The following is an 8,367-nucleotide window of genomic DNA, read 5'->3' as shown; positions in this document are numbered from 1 at the left end:
CCCCAGTGGCGGCAGCTGATGTAATATGGTATCCTAATAAAAAACAGGCTTTGCTTGGATGTTACCAACCTAGCAGCTTTTGGGAGCTACCTCCTAGTTACTTCCACACTGACACATTTAACAATCTTTTAAGATCTGTTTATTTAACAGGTGAGAGATCATTCATTTTGTTAAGTTTTGAAAACATTATATTCTCAAGATAAAAAATTCAATTGATATAACTCTCTTCCTCACTCTTCTCTCTCATGCTGTGGAAGAAGCTGTTGTTGAAAATTTGAGGTAAATACCTCTTTACCTTCTCCTATGGGTATATATATAGGTACACATCATTTCTTTTACAAAACGATCATATTTTATAACCCTTTTCTCACTAGTATGTTATCCCAGGAGGGTTCTTGGCTTCACCCCAGAAAGAATTCAAGGACGAGCTAGTGGTGTTAGACAGCAACTTTGATTGAACCAGCAGTGCACAGCAGCAGAAAAGGTGCTGCTCCTTGCAGACAGGGACACCCCATAGGCTGTGTGCCCAGAGCAGAGCTCAGAGTTCTGCACTCACATTTATACCCACTTTTAATTACACGTGAGTTAAGGGTCTCACATGTAATTTCTAGTTATGTAGAAATTTCTAGGAAAAGCGTGGTAACTTCTGGGTCATCCGGTCATTGCCATGAAAAGTAGTGGTAATACCAGGTGTTGCCATGGCAATGATAAACTGACATGGCTCAGTGGTGGGCATGTCTTATGGAAACCAGTTTTTGCCTTGTCCCTGTTTAGCTAGTCCTCAATTTGGTCTTGTGTCCAAGCCCCACCTCCAGAATCAAATCCCACATCCTGCCTAAAAAGGAGAAATTATATAGACAAAACTAAATGGACAAAAAGACAAAGGAAAAGGTGGGGAATGAGAAACCTTTGACTCCTGGGTGACCACATGGTTACCCATTTTAAGGAGCTACAGCTAGACTGCATTCAGTTACTAAAGGTGAAAGTCACCAGTGGAATTTAGAGGTAGATCATCCTCCAGGAAGTGGGTTCACTGGATGCATTAGGAAACGCAAACTAATAAGGAAAAAGCAAAATATCCAAGCCCGTGGCTATTGTTATCTGTGATAGGTAAAATGACAGTGAATGAATGTTGGGTTTGGCCTTAAGGCTGGACCAAGCTCAGATGTGGATTTGTCTCAGCTCAGGCCATGAGCCTCAAAGCTACCCACAAAAGGAAAAATCAAGGGCAGCAAAAGGTACCTCTGGAATCTGTGGTTACCTAGAAGATAGTCACCATTGAAAAGGGCAAAACCAGGTAACAAAACCAGGTGGTATAATGTAAAGGAACCGTTCCATTTTGTAGATTGGTATCATCAGCTTCCTAAGAAACCTTTACTAAAATGGACTGTAAGAGTAACTGCTTTAAGGACAGTACCCTTAATTTCAAATGCTACAGAATGAAAGAGCATGTTTGGAGTTGATGTAGACCCACAGCTCACTATTAAATAATTGCTGATGAGTATATGTGATCCAAATGCACAGGAGGTTGTTCCTGAGAACGACCAGCCTATTGGACCTGATAAATGCCACTGTAAGGGCTGTTTACCCTGAGGGGACTGCCCAACTCTCCCTATAAAATACTAAGTGGATCACCCCAGAGGAAGCAGTTGATATGCTTCATAAACAAGTCATGTGGGACTGACTTTGTGATAACCAGATATTCACCCACAGAATATGCCTATTACTCAGGTCACAGTTGATGCTGTGGTTGAGGGGACCCCTTCTCCATGGGCACCCCAGGTGACATTACTTCTGCAGACTCGAACAATGACTTGAGAAGCCTTCTCAAATTTGCTATCCTTCATGGGTATCACCGATGCTAATAAAACATTAAGATAATTAACCAAAAAAAAAAAAAATGGGAAATGCAAAAGGGAGTCAGGGGACTCAACCCAGAAGGGTGGAAATCTTCCAATGGTTATTAAAAAATGAAACAAATGAAACGAAAATTGATGGAGCTAAAACAAAGATCTTTACAACACTATCAAAGCTTGGGTGGACCAAAGGGAGCTCCTGCCACTCTCCCAACATTAAAAGGCCCCATACTAATTGTTCGCGGCATTTGCCCCAGATTGGAGAAATTTAAGAAAGATCAAAAGGCAAAGGTGATAATGAGAAAGCTGACATTGCCTGGAGCTATGCTGAGGAAAAATAAGATAAAGATTCACAAAAGGGACTGAGTCCCCTGGCTCAATCCCCTGCTGGGAACCCAAATCTTTTTTCACCAGAAAAAGTAAAATGGTCTGGGGGTAGAGAAGAAAAAAGTTCCTGGGACCAGAACATAAGAATATAAGGGATGATAGAATTATGAATTTTTAGATGTTTAAACAGGTTTATGTAAAGTAGTCGTCACTCCTTTACTTAAATGTCTTATGAAAATGGGTATTGTATCTATAAACAAAAAATAAAACTCTAGGTCAGCCACGATGGCTCATGTCTGTAATCCCAGCACTTTGGGAGGCCAAGATGGGCATATTACTTGAGCTCAGGAGTTCGAGACCAGCCTGGGCAACATGGTGAAAACTCCATCTCTACAAAAAATACAAAAATTACCCAGTTGTGATGGCACATGCTTGTAGTCCCAACTACTAAGGAGGCTGAGGTGGGAGGATCACTTGAGCCTGGGAGGTTGAGGCTGCAGTGAGCTAAGATGGTGCCACTGCACTCCAGCCTGGGTGGCAGAGTGAGATCCTATCTCCAAAAAAAAAGGAAAAAAGAACAGAGACCTTAACATTGAAAAAACAGACCCTTTAAGTCTGATAAGAAACATTTACAATCTATTCTCTCCGAAGCCTGCTACCTGGAGGCTTCATCTGCATAATAAGAACCTTGGTCTTGGCCTGGCGAGGTGGCTCACACCATAATCCCAGCACTTTGGGAGGCTGAGGCAAGCAGATCACCTGAGGTCAGGAGTTGGACACCAGCCTGGCCAACATGGCAAAATCCCATCTCTACTAAAAATACAAAACATTAGCTGGGTATGGTGGCTCGCACCTGTAATCCCAGCTACTAGAGAGGCTGAGGAAGGAAAATCACTTGAACCTGGGATGTGGAAGTTGCAGTGAGCTGAGATCACACGATTGTACTCTCGCTTGGGTGACAGAGTGAGACTCTGTCTCAAAAAAAAAAAAAAGAAAGAAAGAAAGAAAGAAAAAAGAACCTTGGTCTCTACAACCCTCATCTTAACCCAGACAGTCCCTTCTATTGAATCCAAATCTTTAGATCAACTCCTTCAACCAATAGCCAGTATGACAATTTTTGCGTCTACCTATCACCTGGAAGACCCAGCTTTGAGTTGTGCTGCCTTTCCAGACCAAACAAATGTATATCTTACATGTATTGATCGATGTCTTTGTCTCCCTAAAATGTTTAAAACCAAGCTGTAGCCCAACCACCTTGGCCTAATGTCATCAAGACCTCCTAAGGCTGTCGTGGGCATGTCCTTAACCTCGGCAAAATAAACTTCTAAATTGATTGAGATCTGTTCCAGATACTTTTTGATTTGTCTATCTGATTGGGGGATGTTTCTCCCCCCTAGTACTATAAAACTGAAGGCACGTAAACCTCCCCTGGGAGAAATGTTAATTGGACGCGTTAAATGGGAACTGGTAAGATTGCCTGAGCCCACAGAATGCAGTGTAGAAGCTGGAGTGCAAGCTGGAACAAACCCTCCACTTCAGAGTCTGCCGTGCAGTGTTCATTGGGGTTTATGGCAAAAGGCTGTGAGCACTTCCCAATGAACTGCTGGGACTTTGGACTCAAGAATTTCCACCTGAGGGGCATTTTCTGGCTTGCTATGCGATGTTAAGTGAAGCAAACCCCATGCTAATGAATCAATGGTGCCCAAAAGAGTTCTATGGTAAAACAAAAATGGTTTATATAGGATCTGGCTGCCTGGGGAATGCAAGGAGGAGATACTCAGGAGCAGGGAGCCTGTTTTTCCTCTAGGAATGACTCCATGTGAGGAGCTGCTGGGTTCTGCTGTGTCCGACAACTCTCATCTCACTGACAAGAGCTGCTTAGTGTATGACAGCTCCAAGGTTGTTTGGAAGCTGCTGCTCTGGGTCAGGAAGACTCAAGGAAAGCTTTTCCTTTTTTTTTTTTTTTGAGACGGAGTGTTGCTCTGTCACCCAGGCTGGAGTGCAGTGGCACGATCTTGGCTCACTGCAACCTCCACCTCCCGGGTTCAAGCGATTCTTCTGCCTCAGCCTCCTGAGTAGCTGGGACTACAGGCACACACCACCATGCCCGGCTAATTTTTGTATTTTTAGTAGAGACAGAGTTTCACCATATTGGCCAAGCAGGTCTCGAACTCCTAACCTTGTGATCCACCCGCCTCGGCCTCCCAAAGTGCTGGGATTACAGGCATGAGCCACCGTGCCCGGCCAGAAAGTTTTTTCTCTTGAGTTATTTATAGTTTAGAGAAATCGGGTATTACTTTACCCAAGTAAATGTACCTTTCTGTCTATCTGAATTCTTCAAAATTCAGATCCTATTAGTGAATATTCTGATTTTATGGCGTTTAGTTCTTTTTTTTTTTTTTTTTTTTTGAGACGGAGTCTGGCTCTGTTGCCCAGGCTGGAGTGCAGTGGCCGGATCTCAGCTCACTGCAAGCCCTGCCTCCCGGGTTCACGCCATTCTCCTGCCTCAGCCTCCCGAGTAGCTGGGAGTACAGGCGCCCGCCACCTCGCCCGGCTAATTTTTTTTGTATTTTAGTAGAGACGGGGTTTCACCGTGTTAGCCAGGATGGTCTCGATCTCCTGAACTCGTGATCTGCCCGTCTCGGCCTCCCAAAGTGCTGGGATTACAGGCTTGAGCCACCGCACCCGGCCTTAGTTCTTTACATAGGTTGAGTAAGAATGTTTTCTTTTGAAACGGGACACAGTTGGAGACCCGGGTTATTTTACCAAGGCTTTGACTAGAATAATGTATTTTTAGGTAAAGTTCCAGCAAAGTCAAGTTGAAAGGAGCCTGTATGGCCAATTGGTTCTTGCTGCACTTTATAATCAGGGAAGTATAATAAGCCTAAAACTTGTTTTGCACACAAATTGGTTTACTATAATTTCTCTTTAGTAGAAAAGGAAAGCTAGAGAGAGGGAAATTTTTTCAAAGGAAAACTATAATACACCCATTACTAGATTCCAGCCCCGACTTTTGTTTGTTAGTGTGGATTGAATCATGAATTATTTCTTGGCTATAATAATCCTCTAAAGATGAACCAGGTTATAATTTTCTTCATGATGCTTTTAGTCAGTGCCCTAATGGAATAGATTCCTTTTTCTCTTCTGACACACACACATTCTCTTTTGATTGTCAAATTATTAATGTTGTTTATCTCTCCTTGTTTTACTTCTGAGGAAACCAGAATATGGTATTCTGAAAAACAGAGATGCAACTCTCCCTCACTGGCATCCCACTGGGCCTGATCTGTTTTTCACTGCAAATACCTGCTGCTAAAATTATACCAGCACTCTTCCTCTAGGCCCAGGGACAGCTGCAGGTGAGGCAGGCATGTGAGATTGTAAGGGCCAGTTTGGGGGGATAGAATTCGTTCAGATCCTCCAAATCAAGGATGGGCACAGAGATGCCTAAATCAGTGGCAAAAAAAGGGACTTTGCCTCCTGAGTTATTATGTGACCTGTTTTCATCCATCTCAACCATAATTTACTGCTTTCCATAGAATTCAAAGAAAATTACTGAGAAGATATAAAGATACCTCATGACAAAGCCTCTTGGGTATAATACTCCCAGTTATGAGATGTATGCAGTTGGATATATCTACATAAATTTATATATACACATATGTATGTGTTTGTGTGTGTGTGTCTGTGTGTACATATTTATACATATAAAAAAAGTTTGGTGGAATTTTAAGGGTTGATGAATGCCTATCTACCTCCATTCCCTTCTGGCCTAGAATATTTAAATTGGCTGTAAGATTTTTGGCTCTAAGCCCCTTGGTCATAGGGGTCCCACTGAGGGTCACGATAGACCCAGGACAGGCAGCCATAACACCCCAGCAATGCTATGGGACAAAATAAAGTTTGGTGGCCATTGATGTTGCCTCTGGCAAGTCTTGGCCAGAGGAGGAGAATATAACCCAAAAATAAAATTCCAAGTCCCCCAACGAACTAAATGGAAGGGCATTCATTCTAAAGTAAACTTGAAACATTAGTTCAGGCCCTGATGAGAATGAGTGGTCAGACATGCCTCATACCTTCCTCCCTTTGGAATGCAGGCACAGCTGACCAGCATTCACATTAAAACAGAGAACTTAAGGCTGATAAAACAGACTTTTTGTAGCCATAAGATACCAATGTCATGTCAGATAGCAGGCCCTGATGGAAATCAAAGTATTTTACCCCTTATCTTAACCCAGGCATCCCTTTCTATTGATTCCAGGTCTTTAGATAATAACTCTTTTAACCAGTTGCCAATCAGAAAATCTTTGAATCCACCTATGATCTGGACGCACCCTGTTGGAGTTGTCTCGTCTTTCCAGATTGAACCAATGTACATCTTACATGTATTGATTAATGATTGATGTCTTAGGTCTCTCTAAAATGTATAAAACCAAGCTGCACCCCAAACACCTTGGGCACATGTTCTCAGGATCCCCTGGGGCTGTCACAGGCCTCTGGTTATTCATAATTGACTCAGAATAAATCTCTTCAAATATTTTAGAGTTTGACCCTTTTTCTCAATCATTGGTAGATCAGTGCTAAATAATAAGGAGGAACTCTAGGAAGTTTTTGAAAAGGCTCAAGAGGAAGAGAGAAGTCTTCTTTGGAACAATACAGTAGAGGAAAAGGGAGAGAGGGGGGCGGCTAGTATTTTGCAAGACAAAAAGATCAAAAGTCTGCAGGACAAGGAAGTCTCTTCTCTCACTGTGCATCCCCCAACCTGCTCTACAAAAAAATCATGTTTTCCAAGACAGACCAAAAAAGAAGCTCATAAACTGGCATCTTTGAAACCACTCTATCTTGCCATCCTTACACACAAAAATGCAGAGACATAGTCTTCATCTCTGCAAAAGTTCTGGAAGAAAAAGCAGGAAAAAGTCCAAACAATTCAACTGATATAAATTCCCTCCCATTTTAAAAAAAAGCAAAACCCCAGCTGCACCTTATAAATTCTTTATCATTCTAAGATAAACTCAAACGGCTTACAATTCTTCCTTATATTATATGAAGTGTTCTGAGCCTATGTTCATGACAATATTTGTCTGTAGTTTTTTGTTCTTAGAATGTCTTTGTCCAGTTTGTATATTAGATTATTAGATTCATGCTGGCTTCCTAAAATGAACTGGAGTGTTCCTTACTCCTATTTTCTAAAAGAATTTCGCAGGGTTGGGATTATTTATTTTTTGTCTATCTTATAGATTTGTCAGTGAAGCAATTTGGAACTAGAGACTTATTTGAGAGAAAGTGTTAAATTATGAGCTCACTGTTTTCATATTGAGAACTATCCATGTTTTCATTGTGTCTTTCAAATAATTTGACCATTTCATCCAAATTGTCAAGCTTATTGGCATACAGTTTATTTTTATATTCCACTTTTATCATTTAAGTATCTGGGACTGGTAGTGGTATCCCCTCTTGTGTTACCAATATACATGTGATTTGCATTTTCTCTTTTTTTGTTCTTTTCTTTTTTTTCTTTTCTAGAGACAGAGTCTTGCTCTGTCACCCAGGCTGCAGTGCAGTGGCCTGATCTTGGCTCACTGCAGCCTCGACCTCCCAGGCTCAAGCCATTCTCTCACCTCAACCTCTCTCTCTTGAGTAGCTGGGACCACAGGCATGCACCACCATACCTAGACAATTTTGGGTTTTTTTATTGTGTGTGTATTTTTTGTAGAGTCAGGATTGTGCTAGGTCACCCAGGCTGGTCTCAAACTCCTGAGCTCAAGCACTTTTTATTTTCTTAACCAGTCCAGCCAAGGTTATTCCATTTTATTAATCATCTTAAATAAAACATCTTTGATGTCATTGCTTTTCTCTACAGCTTGTCCATTTGCTGTTGTCTTGATTGCCGGTCTTACCTGTATTGTTTTCAACCTTCTCCTGATCTGGCACTTAACCTGCTGAGCCCCTTTGCCTCTTCTGGCCTGTGTTGCAGTCTGGAAGCCACCTCCGGACAGAAAGTCAGGGTGAGCGTAGGGCATGCCCATCAGCTTCCATTTTCTTGGGACCACAGTCCTGCTCAGCCTGTTGTCTAAATCCACAAACCTTGTTTTGGTTTCTAGATTTTTATAATGGGAGGGTGATTCCAGCCCCTATTGCCCCTTTAGAACCAGAAGTAGAAGCCGTCATCCTCTTTCTGGAA

This window comes from Theropithecus gelada, chromosome 14, assembly GCF_003255815.1.
Source record: "Theropithecus gelada isolate Dixy chromosome 14, Tgel_1.0, whole genome shotgun sequence".
NCBI classification, from domain to species: Eukaryota; Metazoa; Chordata; class Mammalia; order Primates; family Cercopithecidae; genus Theropithecus; species Theropithecus gelada.
The sequence above is the reverse complement of the archived record's forward strand: the minus strand, read 5'-3'. Positions refer to the sequence as shown.